The 22489-nt window shown below is 39.3% G+C and overlaps 1 long non-coding RNA gene across 1 annotated transcript; it reads left to right on the forward strand.

The window, feature by feature from the left end:
- Positions 1-11680: 11680 nt before the first annotated feature.
- Positions 11681-21241, forward strand: LOC130607614 (uncharacterized). Its single transcript, XR_008974291.1, has 3 exons — positions 11681-11762; positions 12551-12632; positions 20862-21241. It is a non-coding gene; the product is annotated as an uncharacterized LOC130607614 (long non-coding RNA).
- Positions 21242-22489: the final 1248 nt, after the last annotated feature.

The following is a 22489-nucleotide window of genomic DNA, read 5'->3' on the forward strand; positions in this document are numbered from 1 at the left end:
ATTTCTTAACTAGGCAGAGTGAGAAGAGCAAAGAAAGAAGCTGTATAGGATATTAAAATATAATGAAAATGCAAAACACTGATGTAGTTCGTATTACACTGCATAGCAGTTAGCCATTATTAATTATTTAACTCTATAAGTTCTGTGAAATATGTATAAAGTGAAAACAAGGTCTTCATCTGTCTTTTTTGTTTTTTTTGAAGCCCATCCAGAATCTAAACTTTTTGGAAAATGATCGTGAAACATCATTTTTACAGTTAGACTCTTATGCTGAAATCATGATAGCATGAACAGCTTTCCAGGTGAAAGCTTTCCTTGATTGGTTGCTCTGGTGGTTGTCTTTTTCTTTACTAGTTTTGCTTCAGTTTGCAGATTTTTTAATGCATATTAGAGAAATTGCCATAAGTAAAGATAAAATCATTTTCATATAATGACTTTTGGAGTGAAGAGCACAAAGGTATGAAATAAGAGCTTTTTGTGGTAATGTCAGATTAAACTTCAAAATGCAACATTAAATTATGAAATAGGTTCCTCTGATGTTCTTCTTTAAATGTAACTGGAAAATACAAACTTTCAAATTCTGATTTCAGAAGAGAAATGATTTAGCAAAAGAAAAGCTATTACCACTTGGCTCTATAAAATGAGCCCTTAGCCCCTATTAAATCAAAAGTGAGAAGCTTAAGCTGCCCCTTTACATCTTGTAAATTTGAAAGGAAGAGATTTAGCATGTTTCTGACACTCAAAAATTCTCATGCTAAATATAACTTCACCCAGTGAAGCAATAGGCACAGACATACCTATGCTCAGGAAATTAAAGCATAACTAACAGATTAAAAGGAGCACTTCTCACATGTGCTCTGAAAAGACCTCTGACTACTTGGGTAGCCGGTAGTGACTTCATGCCCTGACCTAATATTGGCCATATTTCACCTCAAATTGTGTAGTGATATGTCAGTATAAGAGTTTAAAATATGTAGCTTAGACTCAGCTTTGCTCTTTGTTTTGCCAGTGAGCCAATAGGCAATCATGGGCAAATCACAAAAACCAACACATACAGGGCAATTTTAATAACCTGCTGTCCAGTTTAAGGCACTATGGCTCACAAATGCATATGAGGTAGCATATCACCTCCAACTACAACCCAAGGTCTTCAGACCTTGCTCCTGATTTGCTATCATAACTCTTATTTGGAATTCATGACCCCTTTATGACTCTTCTTTCCTGTAATGACTCTGATTTGTCTTTATTAGCATTTTAGGTATGTGTTATTGACAAATATAACACTTATTAAATAAATATTGGACTAAAAATGCATTATATTAGCAAATACATGCCTATACATTAATATGCAAAGGACAGAAGTTTGCATCACTGTTATGAGAAGTCCTCAGCACATCTAGCATTGTTATATAACTTGTAAGAAGCACAGCAATGGAAAACCAGCAAAAAAGCCTTTTGCATGTTTGTGCACTTGAACCAGTTCCTGAACCAAAACCTGTAGATCTTTCATCCCAGATGAAAGCCTTCAGGTGCTACTTATGCTCCACTATACATCATTTAAACATATCTATGTATGAGAGAGAAATGCCTTACTGACAAGCATAGTTTTGTTTTCACTTAAATCAATTGCATCACGTAAGTCGACAGTTGAGCTCATATCTCTACTATGTGACATCAGAAGTGTGTAATACAAAAGAAGAATCATTTGCCAAAAGATAAATAATCTTACATGGTTAGCAGTTCTCTGCAGAAGGGTAAGAAGGGTTTGATAAGCCATTGCAAGAAGCAGAGATCACTCTGAATGCACCCAGTCCCAAGGTTTTTCTCCTTTCTACATGCCAATCAGTGTTAGACCTTTGTGCTAACAAAGCAGTACACAAGCTTAGTCTTGTTTGAGCATGGCTACATAGATGACATGCGGAATAATTGCCAAATTCTGCCAAAGCCAGCTCACACAACATACACCTTACATCAGCCTTATACTGGATTTGAACTGACTGAAGAGAGCAGATGGTGCCAGTCTGGTGGAAGTGAGGAGTGGCAGAGGCAAGGTAAATCTGCCACCAAGCGTCCAGGTTCACCTGCCAGTGTTTACTAAATGCACTGGAATCAGAAGAGGAAGGCAAATTGGGACTCTGTGCCACAGGACTATAGCGTTTTTCGTCTAGTGCTAGAAACTGCAAGGGCATATTTATGTTATAATGCAACCACAACTTTAGCTAAAATCTCTGCTGCCTTCATTCTGAAGTGATGTATTGATAAGAAAAATGGCTATTAGAGAGGAGAAGATTACAGAACAACCCATCAGGGAGGATTCAGCACAGGAGATGACAGAGGCTTGAATTGAAATACAGAGTATCTTATAGCTGGAGCAACAGAGTCTATTTTTCTTGTTTTCTCTTCTTTTCCTCGACTGTACTGAGCACCATATTTCTTCTCTGTCTTTGGCACCTTCCATAAATGTAAACCATGCTCTCCCTGTTCCTGCAATGGTACTTTATAAAAGAGAAAATGAAGAAATATGAAATTAAATTTCCACAGAAAGCTATTAAAATGCCTTTGCACCACTTCAGCATCTCTGCCTTAACATCCTATTTGAGTAGTACATAAAACAGGTAAGGTATTGGCAAGAGCATGGGAAAGGGTGGTGGTATTTTATTCTCAAGGCATTATTTGACCTTTCTGTTTATGTCCAATTTATTACCATGCTTCCAGTAACCCACTCAACACTGCTGTTCTGAGTCTTTCAAGATGAGTGACCTCAGCACGACTACAAAGCAGTTAGATGACAAGTACCTGTTCATTCACCCTAAAACCAAGTTCAAGAGTGTTAACACACTCTCCTCAGCTAAAATTCCTGTGACGCTGCCCAGAGATAACAAAACCTCTATTTCTTCTTTCTGGTAGGGTTGTCTTTCTGATTGAGTCGGGCTACTAAATTTAGGTTTCGGAATAGGAAAAGGGGATGGAAAAAAGTGATAGAATGGTATGGTGAAACCTATGGTCTTCCTTTTTGCATGGGTCAATGGCTAAAACTCCCAGAGATCAAAGCCACTGGGGCTGAGCTCCTCTGACTCCTTTTGACTGCGTTGAAAAATTCAATACACTTAGAATCTAGCAAAACAAGGTCCCAAGCTTTTTTCCCCCAAGATCTGGGATGTCTCTAAACCAAAAGAGCAACTTTAATCTTCTATTGTACTGTTGATTTCTGGGACATGTGCCACAGATATATCTGACCACCCTTTTTTTCTTTAGAGTCAGAAAATATATTTTTTATTTAGTGGCAGGGAAGAAACCAAAAAAAATGCATTTGAATTTTTCCTAAAGTTTCAATGTCATTCCCAGCTAGCAGTTAATGGATGAAGTATTATCTGCCCCCCAAAACAGAAAGCGCAGCAGAATTGCTGTAGATGACTGCCTACCGATCAGGAGACATTATACTGCTTAATTAGCACAGGTTATGTGCTAGCTTGAAGTAGATAAATTTGCCTGGCTAAAATGTTAGAGATCAGCTTTTTCTCAAGTCTTGAGAGCACATAATTCCCCAGCCATTCAAACAGCCATTCATGCACCCAAGTACCCATCCATTCAATCATGTGTCGCTTTGTCAGGCCATCTGGACTGAAGGAAACCCTGGAGCTGCTCAGCCCTAGATTCCTCCTAAGTATTTTTAAAAACTACTTCAGAATTTGGAGACATAGATTTGATTTCTTCTTCCTTGCTTTTAGAGAGCAATGCTCTGGAAAGGCTGGTGTGGTTGCAACTGCACTGACAGCAAGCAGAAAGTTTTGGTTTTGTTGCTTGTATTTCGTCTGAGGGAGTCACTTGTCCTGATCATACTACCACTACGTTACCCTTGTCAGCTAGATTGTCTTTGAGGTTAAAGTTTTTTGAAGTTACAGGTTTTTCTGAAGAGCAATCCTTTGCCTTTGAAAATGGTAGGGTAGCATCACATGATGGTTATGAGAGAGAGAAGATTTAGTAATATGAGTCAGCAAATTCCCTTCCTTTCTGCTGACCAAACAAGAAGCCTTTGAAAAGATAATACAAAGGAAAATAAACTTTGGAAGCCAAACTAGCACATAAAAAGGATTTTTGTTCAAAATGTTAGAAACGACTTGCTTTTTTTGTCACCTTTTAGCAGCAGGCACTGGATGGCAGGACACTTGGATGGATCCTGTCAGTGCCAGGCAGAAGGAAACCCTGAAGCCTTTCTGCTCAGAAGCACGTCACAAAGACCTTCCCATCTAAAGCTTGAATGCCCTTTCACGAGCAATAAACCATCAAGTGCAATTATTATTTTATTTTATTTTTTTTGCACAGGGCTGTACTGAGATAATGTAAAGGGAGACAAATGAGGCCTGAACACAGGAGATATTTCAGTGTCTGTGTGACATGACATCAGAGCAGTATTCACTTATAACCCCAAAGGAAGGATTCGGTTTCCTAAGGGACAAGGTGATGTACTGTCTTTGAAATTCACTAGCTAGATACAAGCACTGATGAATTATGAAGTATTCAACAAGACAAAAACACATACCACAGCGCTGCGTATTAGTGGTCCTGAGGCCTCAATATATTTATGTACGCAAACTGACAACAAAAGCTCAGGGAAAGCTTGGGCACACACAGCCTGAGATAAAGAAACAAACTGCAGAGCTCAGCTTAATAACCACAGTGGGTGGCAGCCAGCCAGAACAGGCCATATGAAACCTTCAGAGTAATTTCTGTCAGAACAGAATTAGTATTAACTCCAGCCCAGGTGCAGGGTAACACAAAGATCTCTTCACAAAGTGGTTTCATTCCATCAACATTTCTTTCAAGGTTATCAATACTACAAACAGACCAGCAGAGTTAACCTTTTACGCTGAGGCTGACCTCAAAAGAATAAGCTACCTTTTTTAACTTGCCTCTCCTGTTATTCTTTTATCTTGGACTGTGATCTTGCAAGATCTCACAAAGTACCTGAGGTTAGCTTGGGTCATTGGTTAGATGTGAGATCCAAGCCACTACTGTCAGGGTCCTTCCCTTGAGTTGCTATTAAAAGTGGGCCTGTAAAAAAGTAATTCAGCTGAGGTCTGAACTTCCAGGAGCACGGGAGTGTTGTGATTGAGGGCATTGGTGTGGACTCATTACCAGGTTAGAGCTGAAAATATTGCAGTGTGAGGCTAAGGACATAGTGATACTGAAAGGTCTTGGCTACTCAGATTCATTAAAATTCTCACAACATTGCTGGAAGAGTATTTTTTCCATTAATAAACAAAATCCAATCATATGCAATGCTATAGAAATCATTAAATTTCTCTAATTACTTCCCCAAAGTGACTGATAAATGTTATAATCCTATTCTCTGATTTATGTATATCATTATCTTAAAAGTTCCTTCAATATGAGAATTTCTAGACAAGTATTGGCATTGTATTTAAATCTTATCATTTTAAAGTGACCCTGCTAGCTTTAATTGTACCAAAATAATGATGCAATGAGCTACAGAAATAATATCCTACCAGTCTGAGGGCTCGATTGAAACAATACGATTGATTGCAACTTATTTTATAACATCAGAAGAAGTTTAGCCATTTTTTATTTCAAGTGAAGTAGAAATATTTACATTCTGCATTAAAAACAAAGCAACATTGCAAATACAAAGAAAACACCTCATGGGCTAATCATAGAATCATAGAACCGTAGAACAGTTAGGGTTGGAAAGGACCTTAAGATCATCTAGTTCCAACGCCCCTGCCATGGGCAGGGACACCTCACACTAAACCATATCACCCAATCATTCAGTATCAAGTCTAACCAATATATTTAGTACTTTAATGTCTATCATTGAAAATCATTTACTTTTTAGAGGTTATTTGCCTAAAATTAGAGTCAATATTAAAAATCAGTCATCAAGACACTGATTCTGTATGAGAAAATAGAAACAATCTATCTGAAATAAAGTTTTTGTGTTATTATGGACTTACTGAAACAGTCTCAGTCTGAAAGTATAAGAGAGAAAGACAAAGGCTGAGACAGTGTCATGGATTCTTTGTGGTTTCTGAAAAAAAAAAAAAAAGAAACAAAACAGAAGCTGAGTTTCTGCTGTCCATAACCTGTCTGCCTCTTTGGTGTCAGAAAAAAGGTGAGAAAAAATTTCTTACAAACACTAAGGAATGTTTTGGAAGTTTGGATTTAGTATTCTGGGAAAGATATTTCAGATTCTTCTAGGCTGTGAAAGAGCTGACTTCCCCAAGGTTTACATCTTGTCTGTGTTATGGCATTGAGGAAAACTTATGAAATAACCGTAACTGGCTGTAAGTTATGGACTGGTCTGTCCTTTAATGAGTATCCCTACATGGGCCAAAGATAAGCTTATGACAGAAGATGTAGTCACACAGAAATCTGACTGAAAGGCCTTCCTCAGAAACACAATTTTAAACACATGAAGGGCCCAAAGAGAAAGCATGTAAATTTTCCTTCCTGACAATCTATTGCATTTGTGGAAATAAGGCCAAAAGGCAGGAGATACCAAGGGAAGGACCGCCACAGTATTCCAGCCATGTACCTGTTAATTTGTCCTGCATGACAGATGTAACAAAGCTGAATATGAACCATGTAAAACTGCCAGGCTTAGGAATCACAGCGTGCAGTTGAAGATATCTCTGTGCCTGGAACAAAACAGAAAGTAGAGCATCTCTTTGGGTTTGACATCTTTGTTTCAAATAAACCCAAGTAATGTAGCTTGCGCCTGAAGCCATGATAAAGCTGAGGAAAGGCCCTCGCACAGGTAGTGAAAGTGGATGAAAAAGATTAATGGGCTTGATGACAGACTCCAACAAGCCTTGAATTTTTTTATTTATAAATTACCTGAAGAGGAAGTTCCTACACTACTGAATTGAATAGGAATTTTGTTACTGAATTCAAATTAATGCAGATTCTCATCCATTTGGCATGTGTCTGTGCTATCACTGACCTAAAACTGACATGTTTGTTTGAATACAGTGAAACTCTGCAGTTTAACATCTGCCAAATCCCATAGCATAAATGAAACACTGGAGCTGGTTTTAAAAAATGGTAAGAGGTAAGTACTGTATTTTTAGAAACAGTTATTTCTGTCTGCCACCTTATTAATACATTGCTAGTTCCCAGAATAGGGAATTCCTTTTCTCATTACCATAACATTGTTCTTTAACTCTACTTAATATGTAGAGAGAAGCAGCAATAGGTTAATATTACTTTCTTGACACAATAATGCATCAGAGCAGAAGCAATTGGGGAAGAGTTATGAATACAAAGTAGAATAGCAGTTAGTAGGTAACTCATCTAAGGCTGTCTTTTTTAATTCAACTGCATTATTGAGAACAGGAGAGGAAAATACCTGTTAATATTCAGTCTGGTTAATATTTATATCCTACTGTATAGTCCATTGGCGTGAAAGATCTCTGCATTCTACCAGATGTTATCGGAGCAATCCTAGAAGGTAAACAAATTGACTCAGAGATCATATACATACTTAGACACACAAATCTTGGAAAAGAAATAAATTCAGTATGTTTCTATCTTAGATGAAATGCTTATCATCTTTCCTTTGTACATCTCTGAGCCTGTTTGGGGATGGGATCTGATTACTGCACGATATGAAGGAAAGCTGATGTGCTATTATATGCTATGCTGCGGCCACGATAGTCAAGTCAGTGCCATCTTCTTATGTAGAAAAGACCTTCTCTCTCCTACAAAGAAATCTTTACATTTCATCAGCTGCCACTGAATTTTTCAAAATCAGTTGCAACTAATTGAATGTTTGGAACAGGAAGCCAAAAACAATACCTGTGAGACCTTTGAGTCCTTTTCTGCTTCTCAGGAGCATTAACTTATGTAACCACAGATGATGGATTAAATGTTAGCACTGTTAACTGTTTTGCTGGCAGAAAAGGTGGAACAGCAGAATTGCAGTGGTGTGTCTTGTGGAGGTACCTCGCTTTATCAGTACCAGGGCTTTGTTCCTTCCCACTCCTCAGGCTGGAGCTCTGAATGACAAGGTTTAGCTACCTTGACCTCTCTTCTGTGTTGAGATTACTGCAGGAGCTGCAGCTTTTTTCTGCTCATCTTGATGGTTTAGGAACTTCCATTTTCTCTTGTTCTGTGCCTCAGATTTGTTTAATTCCAGAAAATGTTACAGATTTTGTGCCAGGAAAGTCACAAATTCCCCTGCAAAAAAAGGAGCAGAGGAAAGCAAAAACATTATAATTACTCTGTATTGTCCTGCCAGTGCTTTCAGGAAAAGAGATTCCAGATGTCTGTTTGACCATCTACCCATTCAACTCAAAAGTGAGGGGTTTTTGTTTTGTTTTGCACATGGAAGATTTCCATAAATTACATTTTTCTTTAGATTAAAGACAAGTTGATCAATATCTGCCTGATAATGCAACAAAAATACTGTGAATTATCTTACTCATGGTCACTAGAACATCTAGGGGGAGATTCAAAGTGTCGCAGAGCTCCAGGTATGACCAAGAGCCCAAGGCTACTAGTGGGCCTTATTCCTCTTTTTAACCCACATAATTTCCAGAGATTTTATTCTTTACGCTTCCATCCAATCCAGCTGCAGACTCAGCACTTTATCCCTGTAATATGACATATCATTTCAGAGGCCTAACGAATCTGTACGGTAAGATCATACTGTAATCATGTTACAGGATAAACTTTTCTTTAGAGAATATCTGAAAGCAAAAAAGAGAAGTAAGGTTTACTCTTCAATTAGCTTCAAAAAGTATGTCAAAAGCCAAAAGAGTAAAAACCTTCACACTGCAATAAATCGTGATAAATGGCTTACAAAAGCTATGAACTCATTTTCATGATGTCTATAGGCTCTGCTTTTAAAATTTACCTTAGAAACAAGTTGAAGGAGAATGAATGCTCATGGCTTTTAAGGGGAATGTGAACCTTTCCTCTCTAAATTGCTGCATTATTGGTTTTAATTCTGCTCAGCTTGGTAAAGACTAAAAGTCATTACTAGTGGAATACCCTCGGTAGACATCTATGAACCTTATTTAGTGAACCTGAAATTCAGTCAAGGTTCAGCACCTACCCAGCCAAACTAATGAACTTGCTCAAGTACTAGTGAAGAATATATTGCTTTCACTCAATCCTATGTGAAAATTGTCAATTTTGCTTTGATTTTGATGTCCTCTGGAGGCACAAATAATCAAAACAGGTCAACAGAAGTTAGGGAGAAAAATAATTCTTCCTATATCTAATGATGGTGTCATTCATATGTGCTCAACAAAAAAAGAGACCACAGTTTTATATTTTTCAGAGACCAGATAACTGAATTAGTAGCCAACTCTTGCTGTGAACAAGTGACAACATCATAACATATGTACTTGTCCTGGGTTCAGCAGTAGCAGTCATTTTTCTCCTTCTTGGTAGCTGGTGCAGTGCTGTGTTTTGACTTTCGGCCTGGGAACAGAGCTGATAGCGATGTTTTGTTCTGGCCAAGGACTTTGTGAGCCTCATGCTCTGCCAGGGAGGAGGGGAAGCCGGGAGGAAGCAGAGACAGGACACCTGACCCAAACTGACCAAAGAGGTATTCCATACCACAGCACGTCATGCCCAGGAGGTAACGGGGAGTTAGCCGGAAGGGCTCGGAGACTGCAGGGTTGGAGGAGGTATCGAGCAGAGCTTGGTGGGGCTGAGGGGGGCAAGTTATCGGTCAGCTGGTGCTGAGGTGTTGTATTCTCTTCCCTTGTTATTTCCTTTATCATTATTATCATTGGTGGTAGCAGTAGTGATTTGTGTTATACCTTAGTTACTAAACTGTTCTTATCTCAACCCGTGGGAGTTGCATTCTTTTTGATTCTCCTCTCCGTCCCTCCAGGAGCAGGGGGAGGGCAAGAAAGGGGGGGAAGTGAGCGAACAAGTTACCTGACTGGGTTTAAACCACGACAGTACTCAAAACTAGCACAGGCTGATGCTCTGAAGAACAAAAACAAACAAAAAAATTAAGGCTCCTGTGAGCAGGGACTTCCAAAAATCTGCTCAGCACTTTAAAAGGGCATCTTTGTCTACCAGCCTCTAGTCCAAACTGAATCTTTCATCCACATTTAAAACTTTTAGATAGGAAGCCAACAACAAAAGCAGTGACAGACTCATAACTGCAATGATATTAATGTATATAGGATAATAACTATATTGATTAATCCATCCTGATGCCTTTGGGTAAATCAGTTTCTTGGCTAACTACACACAGATACCCTGAGTTGAAGCTATCAACTAAGAATAGAACTTTTTGGAAATCAACTTGTTTTCAACAGTATCCTTGCAGAGAAGATGGAAAGGATATTCACTTTTCTTGCAGAGAAGGAAAATGAAAGCATTCTTTATATTCACAGTTTTCCCAGATTACTAACCTTTGCAGCTGTGAGTTTCCAAATTTGTCTGGAAATGTAAAAAAAAGCAGATTAAAAAATAATTAAAAAAAAAAAATCCATCCAAAATTTTCTGTTTTTTATTTGGAACACCTTGTTTTCAGCAATATGCTGCTGAATCCACAGTTTGTTTCTGAAGAAACCATGTTTGAGGTCCTGCTGAACTTCTGTATGGACCAATGACTCCTGGATCCTGGTACAAGGATAATGTTTCTATCAGATCTATTTAGAATTAGAGACATGGATGACTTCTGCATGTCCTTACTGCCATTAACATCCTACTCCACTTTACTACCACTCCCAGTTTAGAAAGTGACAAGAACGTAATTTTTCTTCACAGATATGGGAATCTATAGTCTGGGGGGAATTTTGCTTGTAAGTGTGTGTATAATCTTTATTATAGTATACATTTGTTTTAATATAATAAATGAGATATACGTGTGTGCAAGTGTATTTTTTTTTATTTAAATACAAAAAAAATACAAATTAAAAACAAAAACCAAGCAAGTAAAAGGAAAATCCCTCACAGGAGAAGGGGAGGGAAACAGTTTCCTTTCTTGATATCAACTCTGTAATATTGCTGCTTCAACTGCTAAATGTTTTTTTTCATTTCCCAGGGGCATAGCAACTTCCATTTCTTCAAGCAGCTCCATTTCTGTCTCACTTCCTAAATCAGAAGTTCAGTGTAGGTCATTCTTCTTGTCATCACCCTTCTATGACTTCCCACCCCCTTCTACGACTTCCCACCTCCTTCTACATCAAGTTCACAATCCTCATCCCCAGGCCACAAACTACAATCTGTTAACATCCAAATTCTCATTCCCACTTTCTCTGTTTATTTTAAATTCCTTCCACAAAAATAGCTCTCCTTTACCATTTTGTCTGGTAATTTTCACACTTCACCATGTCTGGGTAGAAACACTCCATGTAAACAGACTGCACACTCTATAGCATGTGACAGATCTTAAATAAGCATGCTTGTAGTTTTAGTAATGCAGAATTCCACTCCTGTGCCAGAAGTAGGAGGTCCAGTGACTCTTAACACTGGTTCTCAGGATTTATAACAAATAAAATTGTACCCTGTGGTCCCAGCTCATTCCCTCTCTTTGCAGCATCATGTGGATAATGGAGTCCTTTCTGGGAGAGCAATGAGGTGGGTAGCCACATGCCATATCAACCAGCAAAGAAAAATATGCACAACATAGCAGATTATTCACAAGAAGTCCACAATGCTTTGAGGGTATCCTGGTTATCAGGGATAGATTGCACAACAGCAGCTGTGCTGCACCATCCCTCCAGTTCTGGTTGTAAAACAAGTACGGACATTCAGCAAAGCAGGAGCTCTGTGTGAGTCTGCATATATACATAGCATGACTGTGGGCAAGCCTGCAAAAAACTGCTGGGTTTTAAGCATCACTTTCAATTCATTCAGAAAACTGCTGCCAAATGGGATGTGTACTGCTCTGCGACTTTCCAGGTCGATTATTTGCTGCAAGGAATAGAAGGGCAGGCATGTTAACCATTTGTTACCATATGCATTATGTAGGTCGTTATAATAATGTGCCATCCTTTCATTACAAAGTGCTACAGTGACTGCATTTTCTATTCTAAACGTTCAACACAAGTAATTCCATCCAGGCCCCATATAATGCTCCATCTAATCCTATATCCACTCTCCTGCAAAAGTCATTGCTTCATTGTTTTGCTCACACAGGTGTTTGACACATTATGTGATTATGATGGACTCTTCATTACTGACAATTTGTGGGGTTTAACTGTTCATGGTTGAAGTCTACATCTTAGGGCAAGCAGATGGGCTGCAGATGGTTGATATGCTGCACTGAATTTAATAGTTGCTGCAGAAGAAATTGGCATGCTAGCTTGCATCATGGTGGGAGTTTTGACTGATATCTTAAGCATCAGGAAGCAACCTAAAAAAACCTGCTGTGATGTAGAAAGCTAAAGAAGCTGTGTTTCAGTAAAATTTTAGATTGTTTTAAAGTGGGAGACTCCCTCAGAATATCTTGTTACTGTTGCTTAAATAAAACAGCATATGATTCATTATATTTATATATATCATTTATACTACCTAATCAAAGTCAGAATGCTTATAATGACTAGATCTCACACTTCAGGTACTGATGCTTGCTCTTTCCACAAACCAGCAGACAACTTGGATAGACAGCCAGCTGAGAGACCAAAGCAGTGTCTTAGGAGGTGAGTAAAGAAAGATTTGAAGGATGGAAAACATTGTTTCCTTCCATTCTGTTTGGAAACTGCATTTCTCCAAAGTGAGTATTACCCAAAAAACCTCCTATAAATCAGAACCATGATAAATTGGAAGAGAAATGAAAAAACAAACACACAAAACAAAAAAAAAAAACACCCCACCACTATTTCAACTGTGTTGAAATCCTGATCCACCTACAAAAATAAGTGAAAGTTTTTTCTCAAGAGGGCACTCCTGGTGCTTGTTCCAACTATTTGCTACAAAGCCAGAATTTCTCCTTGTATTTCCACCTTCTCATCCTCACAAATGCTTGAGGGATATCAGCAACAGCATGGAAAAAGATTATTTGAATATTCTTCCCTTTAGGAATGATCATTTTCTATTGCACAGCCTTGGCTTTGCCACAATTCACTTTATGTCATGTCAAGATTTATCACATCAGGATTCCTTCTAACGGAGAAGGAAGGTAATCCCACAAAAGATCCAAATAAAATTCACACCTCCAGTGAAATCAAGACCTCCCACATGCCTGCTGAATCCCCTGCTGCAAGAAAGCAACCTTTCCTTCCCATTCCTTGGAACATATTTCATGTTGTATTTTCCATTTCCAACCTCTCTCCAATCAGCAATTCCCATCCATCTGTCAATTCTCTTTAACATGGATTTCCATCCACCGTAATGCTTCCAGGAAACAACAAAAGTTCCTAGATGTGCTCAAAACAATTAGGCCACCCTTACCAGATGCATGAGTGCAGGGTGAAGAGAATATGCTTCTGAGTACAGACCCACTACCAGTACATGTTTCTAGCTGAGCACACCTGAGGTACTCAGGTTGTGATTCCTCAGCAGTAGAATTGCTAGAAGGGTCTAACATTGCCACATAAAAAGTGTTTCTTCCCTTTAGGAGCTTTCCTCTGTTCAGGAGGACAGTTGTGCTCTACCACCTTATTTACATCCTTGCTCTCCTTCTGTGTCACACATCCATCAGAAACAGCATTTTAGACAATGCAAATGTACATCGCCTTTATCTTTTTCTCTACACATGTCAAACTATGTCATCCACTTTAGCAACAAAGAAGGAAAAAAACACAAAACTTGTTCTATGAGTGTCTCAAACATATTCTGCTCCTTCCCCCATATTGAACAAACTGGTCAATCCTCACATAAAGGAGAAACACAACACTAAGAAAAAAGAACTATCTAGTAGCATTATTTCCAAGATCAGAAAACTATTTCCAGTGGCAGCACACTAAACAATTAAGAGATATAACTGTCAGCCTCACATTTCACTTGAAAATGTTCTGGTAGGAGTGCACAAGGCCTGTAGTAACAGCACAGTTGTTTGCATTTATCTCTCCTAAGAAAATTCCATTTAGTGACAGTATCTGGTATCTAACCAGCTCTTGTCTTTCATCCAGTTTTCCTGTTGGACCCAGCAAGCTGCCTGTGGTCACAGAGGCTCCATTGGGCTACAAGCCAGAACCCTTGCTCACCTCTGACTTCCTCCATGCTTTGCAAACCTTGACATGCCAAACCCTCCATGCTAAAACACTCATCTGGCTCACAGGCTGGGTACAACTTTTTTTTCTCTCTCTTTCTCCGTTTAAATCTGGGGCAGACATGAGTCTTTGTTTCAACCAGGTTATTTTAATAGAGAACAACGGTCTTTCCAAGACCATACATCATCCACATCAAAGCCAATTAGGGCCCAGATGTTATTGATACGGACTTCCAGCAAAACCAACCAGAGAGGTGAGAGTGCTGAACAGCTTCTTAGAACCATGTGCTTGAATGTTAAATCTATAGCTTCAGGCTCTCCATGACCTTCAAAACAAAAGTGTGGGGGTGAGATCTCTAGTACCATTAATATATTTTGTCCAAGGCATACTCCTTGTGTGTCCAAGTTAAGTCAATACATGCACAACACACACCTACATGTTTTATGTATGTACATTTAAACTATATTCCAGAACACAACTGTGTGAATGGAAAAAGAAAGCAAAGCTCCCATAACATGAAATGTAGCAATTCTACCCTCCAATTTGGCCTCTGTTTATTAAATTGTTAGGCAGTAATCTTATAGTGGAACATATTACATAAATGCCTATATAGTGTTCAAGTTTCTATTTTAATGGGAGCTAAAGGAATCATAACTAGAAAATTTTGACTCTTACAAAGGAATAGCCAGGACCTGTTGGTTTGAGATTAATATTTCATTTATATTCCATCTTCCCTAACTATACCACAGTTTTTTTCTTAAATACATGAACATACAGACCTCCAGTAAACTTTAAAATCTCTATGTTCCATTATTAAATGGTAAGCTCAAAAACAACACGTCAAACGAATGAAATGAAACTTGTTTTTCTGTGACACCTTTTATACTCCAAGTATCCTAGAGCACTCTAAAATAAATTATTTGGAAACTGTTAGTGCAGTCATGCTGCAGTTACTAGTTCAAATTCAGGCCTGGATGTCAGAACGTATTTTGGTAAAAGGAGGAAAGTACTAACCAAAACCAGAATTTTCTTCCTCATTCTTTCCACAGCTTCCGTTAGCTCTTTCAATCTCACCTGGTGTAAGCAGAAGAGTTCAGTCTGGTATCTTATGTTGCCAGTTATTCACCACTGATTTAAAAACTCTTCTAAGCCATGTGCACAGAGATGCTCACAGAGACTTCTATACACACAAATGTTTAAAAGGCGAATCAGTGCAAACATTTCCACACCTTAATTTCTACCATGAGACCAGATAATTTGCTGTCCTGGTCAATAGTATAATGCTCACTAAAAAAAAATGAGATTACAAGAATCTGTCCCCAGCAGACTTTCAGCTCCCTACATGTCCAGTTAGTGGCATTTCATATCAAAAAATCACCAAACTTTGAGTTGGTCTCTTGGGCTTCTCCTGCCTGCTGTATTAGCCTAGACTGAGAAATACTAATTCCTTCATCACTTTTGCCTGCAGGAATTATTTGCAACTCCCAATAACTTCCACAGGAGTTATACCCATCTACATAAAACCAGTTCCGGACTCTTGACTGTCTTGCTAAATAGTTTTCTCTAGCTGTGCAAAATCTAGTGCATTTATTTGTAGGTCAGAGTTCTCAGTCTATCTAAATATCCATTTCCAAGCAATTGATACAGAAAAGAGAGCAGGAACAGCAAGCGCTAAATATAGATATATTTCAGAAAGTGGTAAGTTTTCCCAGGAATAACTTCCAGAAGTTGAAGAGCAAGACAAGAGCATGGTAGAGCTTCCTCTTTACCTACCTTCCAGAACGTACAGTTTCGTATACATCAGGGCTCATGTGACTTGTCTGGTTTTTCCCATTCTTTCAGAATTAATATCCTTCATTAGACTAAAACTCAGCTAAAAAAGAATGACAGATTTAAAAATGCCTCCTGGGGCCAAAACACCAGAGCAATTGTCAAACCATACAGTGGACTCTAATAGAAGCCCTGATATCCGACCAGTAGCAGGCAGATGGTGGAAAGGAAAACAGTGGAGGACACACTGCAGAAAAATAAACGAGGGAAATGTTTTAACCAGTGTAAATTCACTGACTTTGAACCAAAGATCCAAGGTAACACCAAGGTAAATTGGAGGAAATAAGGAGACAGATTACATAAAGACTATCTGATGACTGGAGAAATAGGCTGAGTCTCTCATTCCTCTTACTACTGTTTTAAAGACCTCTGGGCTGGGAAATTGTAGAAAGTAAGAAAGATTTTTCAGCAGGGCCACCAATACCAGTAGAAGAGCAAGCACAGCACTTGACCTCACCACATGCTAGGAATATGTTATTATTATGAGTCATGTTCCACTGCAATTCAGACAAGAAATAGGAGCAATCAGGTAAGCAGCGAAGTAAGGGCCACTAGTATGCAAGCAGAAGAAACAAACACTAAGGAGCTGCAAGAATGGGGGATGTACTGTCTGCCCCTCTTTTCACCGACCCATGTGCTTCCTTCTGCTGTGGGGCCGCTGTAGCCAGCACATTCTGACTCTTACACGACCCTTTGCAAAGCAACACCTTGAAGAACTCTGAATCATCAATGAAAAGAACCAAACCTTTCTTCCAGTCTTTATTTTTAGCCGTGCTTGTGCCCTTCACCCAGCCACTGTGTGAATAACAACAGCTGACGAGTCACGCTAAATGGCAGGTTGCTATCTGTCGGAAACGTGACAGAATTGTTCATCACCTTGCCAAAAGTAAAAGAAAAAAATCTTTGAATAATTCATTGAAGGGTTCAACCAACTGCCCAGTGTCCCTGCACTCTTTTGTCCCCTGTCCTTAGCTGAGTAAGGAGAGTCCTCTGTGATTCCTTCTCATACCCTGCCAGCAGCAAGCCCTGCTTGCAAGCTGAATTGACTTGACTGTAGTAATAATGTTCTGCTGAGACAAGAACGATGATCAGCACAACAGCATTGTTAAAAATGTTATAGGTTTCATAAAAACAATCACAGCAGCTATAAAACGGTAGGTGATCATGGCTGCTGCACGGCTCTCATCATAACTTAGCTTGACTTGTCTGGATGGAGAAACAAATTATAAACAATTCCCTTTTCTTTCCTTCATTACTGTGCAAAGTGATACAATGTCTCTGCTCCCTGCTAGACCTCTATTGCTATAAAGATAGAACAATGATTTTTAAAAGACAGAAGATGAGATCTGAGGTTGAAAACTGTGTGCATAGTATTACAAGGTCTGTTAAAAAGCAGACTAAGTAATACCAAGCAAATTGCTAAGGTTCATGAGAATCAGCAATGACACTCTGTATAGCTCAGCCATAAGTGGGGAATGGATCGAACAGCTCCATTTAAGACTCAACATCTGTGTTCCTTCTCTAGATAAGACTCCTTCTGTAAAATAACTGATAGTTCAGGATCAGGTCCTGAATGTATGTTGTCTAAAAGGCTTATGCTGATATGCAAACATCATTTTAATTCTCTCTCATGCCATGCACCTGTTTTCACTACATGAGGCAAACACAGTACTGAGAAGGTCAGGCATTCAAGCAAGATTCTGCTTGACTTGGGTCAGAAATTTGAGTGATAGTGTCAGACAACTGAGAGAGCTTTCAGTTCAGAGTGATGCAAGACTCTTTAGCAATGCCTGTTCAGGAGAGAGGATTTGTCTGCCGCTGTGAGGGCTGTGCACATAACTGGTTTTCAGAGGGCTATCCAAAAAGCAATACGCTTTGATCTTTATCAAATCAGATTTCATTTGTTTGCATTTTCGTTTTCCTTGCTGTAATTAAAAGCTTGGGAAAAAAGATCAGTGTATTAAATGGCACAGTCCAAGATGTCCAAAACTAAATATGCTGACATGGATGAACTGTGTAAAAGGCAAAGGAAGTGCACAGCAATGTTTACAAAGCAAGAGCAAGAAAATGCCCTTCCTTTCTATCCACAGTGAAGGAGCATTTGGCTCAGTTTTTTTCTCCTGCTTGAAAAGAGTTGAGTGAAAGCTTCAGCTGATGCAAGTGGGGGTTAACCACCAGGCTACAGCACAGGGTGAGAAAGAAGAAAGGCATCAGCCTTGAACCTCCCTTCTTACAAATCTCTACTTTGTGTAAATAATATAATAATAATTGGAGAAGTATCATCAGTGTCCCAAATCCACTCACCCCCAGACTTGGCTTCCCTCCTAATTAAAGCAACTTCACAATGAATGGGCTTTTCCTTTTAAATTATTGAGAACATTCATTCATTTTTTCCATCTTCTACACTTGGTTTTCTAACTTCCGAGTTACATAAAACCCTAAATATTAAAGCCTTATTGATCTAACAAAAACATTTGACCATACCAACTTCACAAGGAGCCAGTTAAAGATGTGATATATTATGAGAAAAGTTATTCAGAAATGAAAAATGCATATGTAAATGTTATCTGTGGCAGATGGAGAAACACAACCAAAGCACGAAATAATACTCAGAATAGAAGTATGTGTTACAAAAAGAGGAGGGTGTTTTTTCTCCTTAAATTCTCAATGTGTAAAGTCAAGTACTATTACTATAGTAAGAGATAATCATAAAAGCCTCAGATAGAGGGAAAGAACAAGTAATAAGGTTTAGAGCTTTCTATATTCTACATGCAGTAATTCAGGTAAGCTAGGATTCCTGAATATAGAGACTTTGAAACCAAAGCCTTATCTTGTTGGGAAGTAGTGAGTCAGGATTTTAGAATGACAGCAAGCTGCAGTGTCTAGCTCTGATGGCTCACAAGACAGTAAATCTCAGACCTGTCACTGATTCAGATACAAGTATTTTCAGTTCTGGGCCTTTGGGAGGGATATCCGGACATGCTGACATCACTATGGAAGATGCTATAGAAGAAAACACGCAAAATTGAAAATCCACACTTGGACAAGGACGAGAAACATCTTTTTGTGGTCTGCTGTTTTAACCACGACCTATTGCGATGATGCCTATTTGAGAGAGAAACATCTCTGACGGTGTATTAATAAAGAGGTTTATAAGCTCAATTGGATGGCATAGGTATCACAAAGACAAGCATGACTGTCTGTTATGCCATATGCTGTTATAACAGTGATTTCAAAAGCACCTTCATGATGAAAAGCATTAGCATCTAAACTATTTTGTAAAGTAACCATGAGACTTTAGGAAAGGGGACTCAGAACTGTTTATCATTCACCCCCACGCACAGCCTTAGAATCTGGTGTAAAATGTTACAATGTCATATGAAACACTACCCCACCTTCAAAACTGAGCTAGCTGAGCCTTCTCAAGAGGTGTTTTAACATGATTTGCTATATTCTTCTACAGAATGAATCCCTTGTAATAGTGATTTCACAGTTCGCTGCCCCTACATTGATTCTCCCCAAACGCATCCTGATTCTCTGAATGTGAAAGCCTGCTACACCATGTGGCAGCCTTTTTGTCATTGGTACACAATATACAGATAGGCTTTGCAAAAGACACAATAGGACAGGGCAAACCATAGGGTAAGGGAGCAGACTGAAGCAATTAAAAGTGTTCAAAGCTTCAAAGTCTGTTCTCAGCATTTCAGCATACCCTCGACCTTTGGAACACAGACTGCTGTTACGTAACTGTGAACTTCAAAACCAAAAGAAAAGTAGCTGAAAAGCACAACTTATCTTGGAATGTGCCCTTACCACATAGATGGAGAAAGGTATCCCAAGCTGCACTGGGCAAAGCAATGCCAGCATGTTGAAGGCGGCAATCCTTCTCCTCTGCTCCACACTGGAGAGGCCACATCTGAAAGCCTGAGTTCAGTTTTGGGCTTTCCAGTACAAGAAAGGCATGTGTCTGGGACAGAGCTAATTTTCTTCCTAGTAGCTGGTACAGTGCTCTGATTTGGATTTAGCATGAGAATGGTTTTGCTAACATAGTGATGGCTTAGTTACTGCTAAGTAGGGCTTACCCTAATCAAGGACTTTTCAGTCTCTCCTTCTCTCCCAATGAGGAGGAGCACAAGAAACTAAGAGGGAGCAGAGACAGGACCCAAAGTAGCCAAAGGGATCCTCCACACCACATAATATCATGCTCTATGTATAAACTGGGGGAAGTTACCCAGAAGGGACTGATCACTGCTCAGGAATGTGCTGGGCATCAGTCAGCATTTGGTGAGCAATTGTATTGTGCATCACTTGTTTTTTCTTGAGTTTTATCCCCTTCCTCCCCCCTTCCTTTTAATTATAATTATTATTACTGTATTTTACTTTATTTCAATTATTAAACCATTCTTAACCTACAGGTTTTACCATTTTCGAATTCTCCCCATTGCACAGGGAGATGAGGGGAGAGGAGCAAGAAAGTAGCTGTGTGGTACCTAGTTGCCAGCTGGGTTAAACCACAACACACAGACACATTGGAGAGAGTACAACGAAGGACCACCGAAATGACAAAGGGACTGAAACATCTCTCGTGTAAGGAAATGCTGAGAGAGTTGGGACTGTTCAGCCTGGAGAAGGCTCAGGGAAATCTCATCAAAGTATATAAATACCTGAAAAGAGGGTGCAAAGAGGATGCCATTTATACCTAAAGGGCATGAAAAAGATGGTGCCAGGCTCTTTTCAGTGGTGCCCACTGAGAGAACAAGAAGCAAAGGGTACAAACTGAAATACAGATCGTGTTTCAGCACAAACCATAATGCTGAAACACAGTCTGAACATCAGAAAATACTTCTTTACTGTGAGGGTGACTGAAAGCAGTCACATGTTGCCTAGGTGGGTGGAGGTGGAGTCTTCATCTTTGGAGACACTGAAAAGCCATCTGAATGTGGTCCTGGGCAAGGGGCTGGAGCAGGGGGTTGGACCAGATGATCTCCAGAGGATCTTCCAATGTCAACTATTTTGTCATTCTTTTATTCTGTGAATTAGAAGAATGTTTCTGAGGGACAAATGTCCTCTCTTTCAGATATTTGTAAAGTTCCATTTTTATTCTGTATTAGGCTGCAACTATGATGCAAAAACTCGGGTGGTTTTTGTCATGGATATTTTTTACTTTTTTCCTCTAAATCTAGAAGCACATGTTTCCAGCCAACTTTCCTATTAACATCTCTATATTGGAAAGAGCAGAGAGTTGAACCTTTGTCTCTCATAACATTTTCTTTTAAACCAAATACACCTTTGTGAAACATTGTGACTGAACAAAAAAGGGCTCAGGCTTAGGACATCCATAGCGAATGTGGAAGCTTTTATTTCCAAGTCCTGCTTAGCAGTAAAACAGCAAAACGTCATCACAGCAGATGATGCAAGTTAGTGCCAAATGCAAAATATAGTGAAATTCATTTGACTTTATTCTTCGAGAAAGCTTTCATCCTTGAAAAGGCCAAGGGTTACGGTGCTGTCCTACCTGCACATCCCAAATACTTGCACCACCACCCCACAGAGCAACGTGACGTACGCATCCCCACCCCTCCGCTGCAAATGTCCTGCTGCTGGGTCTGGAAAGAGGCTATGTACAACTGTATCTGGCACAGCTAAGGCTCACTCAAGACCTCTGCAAACTGCAGACAAGGACTTAAAGCCAGGTGACAGATGTCCTGCATCCTGCTGTTATAGAGAAAGACAACTGAAGTCTCTGGGGTTAACAAAGCAAACACTTCTTTAGTTGACCTAAAATCTGTGCAGTTTTAAGCTAAAAGTTCAGCACTGATTAAGAATTTTCTTCACCCCTTTCCTCCCATCTGGCTGTTTATTGCTGACTTTCCTTCCAGCTGAGAACAGTAACTGACACATCACCACCCACAGAGACTCTCTAATGATCCAGGGGAAAGTTAATCACATCGTACCATCACATAAATCACAGCAGTTGGTCTGTGACTTACTCAGCCCTCGTGAGGGCCAGATCTTGAGTTCAGCTTTTTTGGAAATGGGACTATTTTCATTCTTCAGTTCACCTATTGAGCCAGTCTGAGGCATCATAATGGCCTATAAAACTACCATCTGGGACAGAAAATCTCAGGCTTCTGCACAGGAACAAGTACTGCTACCTTTTCTAGCTAGCTTCCCCTGCTATGATGTGCTCTGCTTTGCCCAAGGCATTTCAAAGGGAGACTGCATACTAGACAGGCTACTCTTATCACCGCAGCAAGGCACCTTAGAAGGTTAAAGCCTTTGCTGTTTTTTTCCCTGGCAATATGTTGATTTAATGTAAATTAATTTATTCTGGGAAAAAAATCCTATTCAATGCACACATAAGGACATGCAAACACACACACAAAATTCATACCCATATCCACTCTGCTTACGTATTTATGTGCGAAATGTTGAGCTGTAATGCACAATAAATATGAAAGGAAACGGGACACTGAAACAGCACTAGCTAAGTGGAAGGGCTATTTTCCCCTTTC

The sequence above is a fragment of the Pezoporus wallicus genome, unplaced genomic scaffold (assembly GCF_028554395.1).
Source record: "Pezoporus wallicus isolate ANWC-B61680 ecotype Strahan unplaced genomic scaffold, APGP_CSIRO_Pwel_v1 contig_3181, whole genome shotgun sequence".
Classification (NCBI taxonomy): domain Eukaryota; kingdom Metazoa; phylum Chordata; class Aves; order Psittaciformes; family Psittacidae; genus Pezoporus; species Pezoporus wallicus.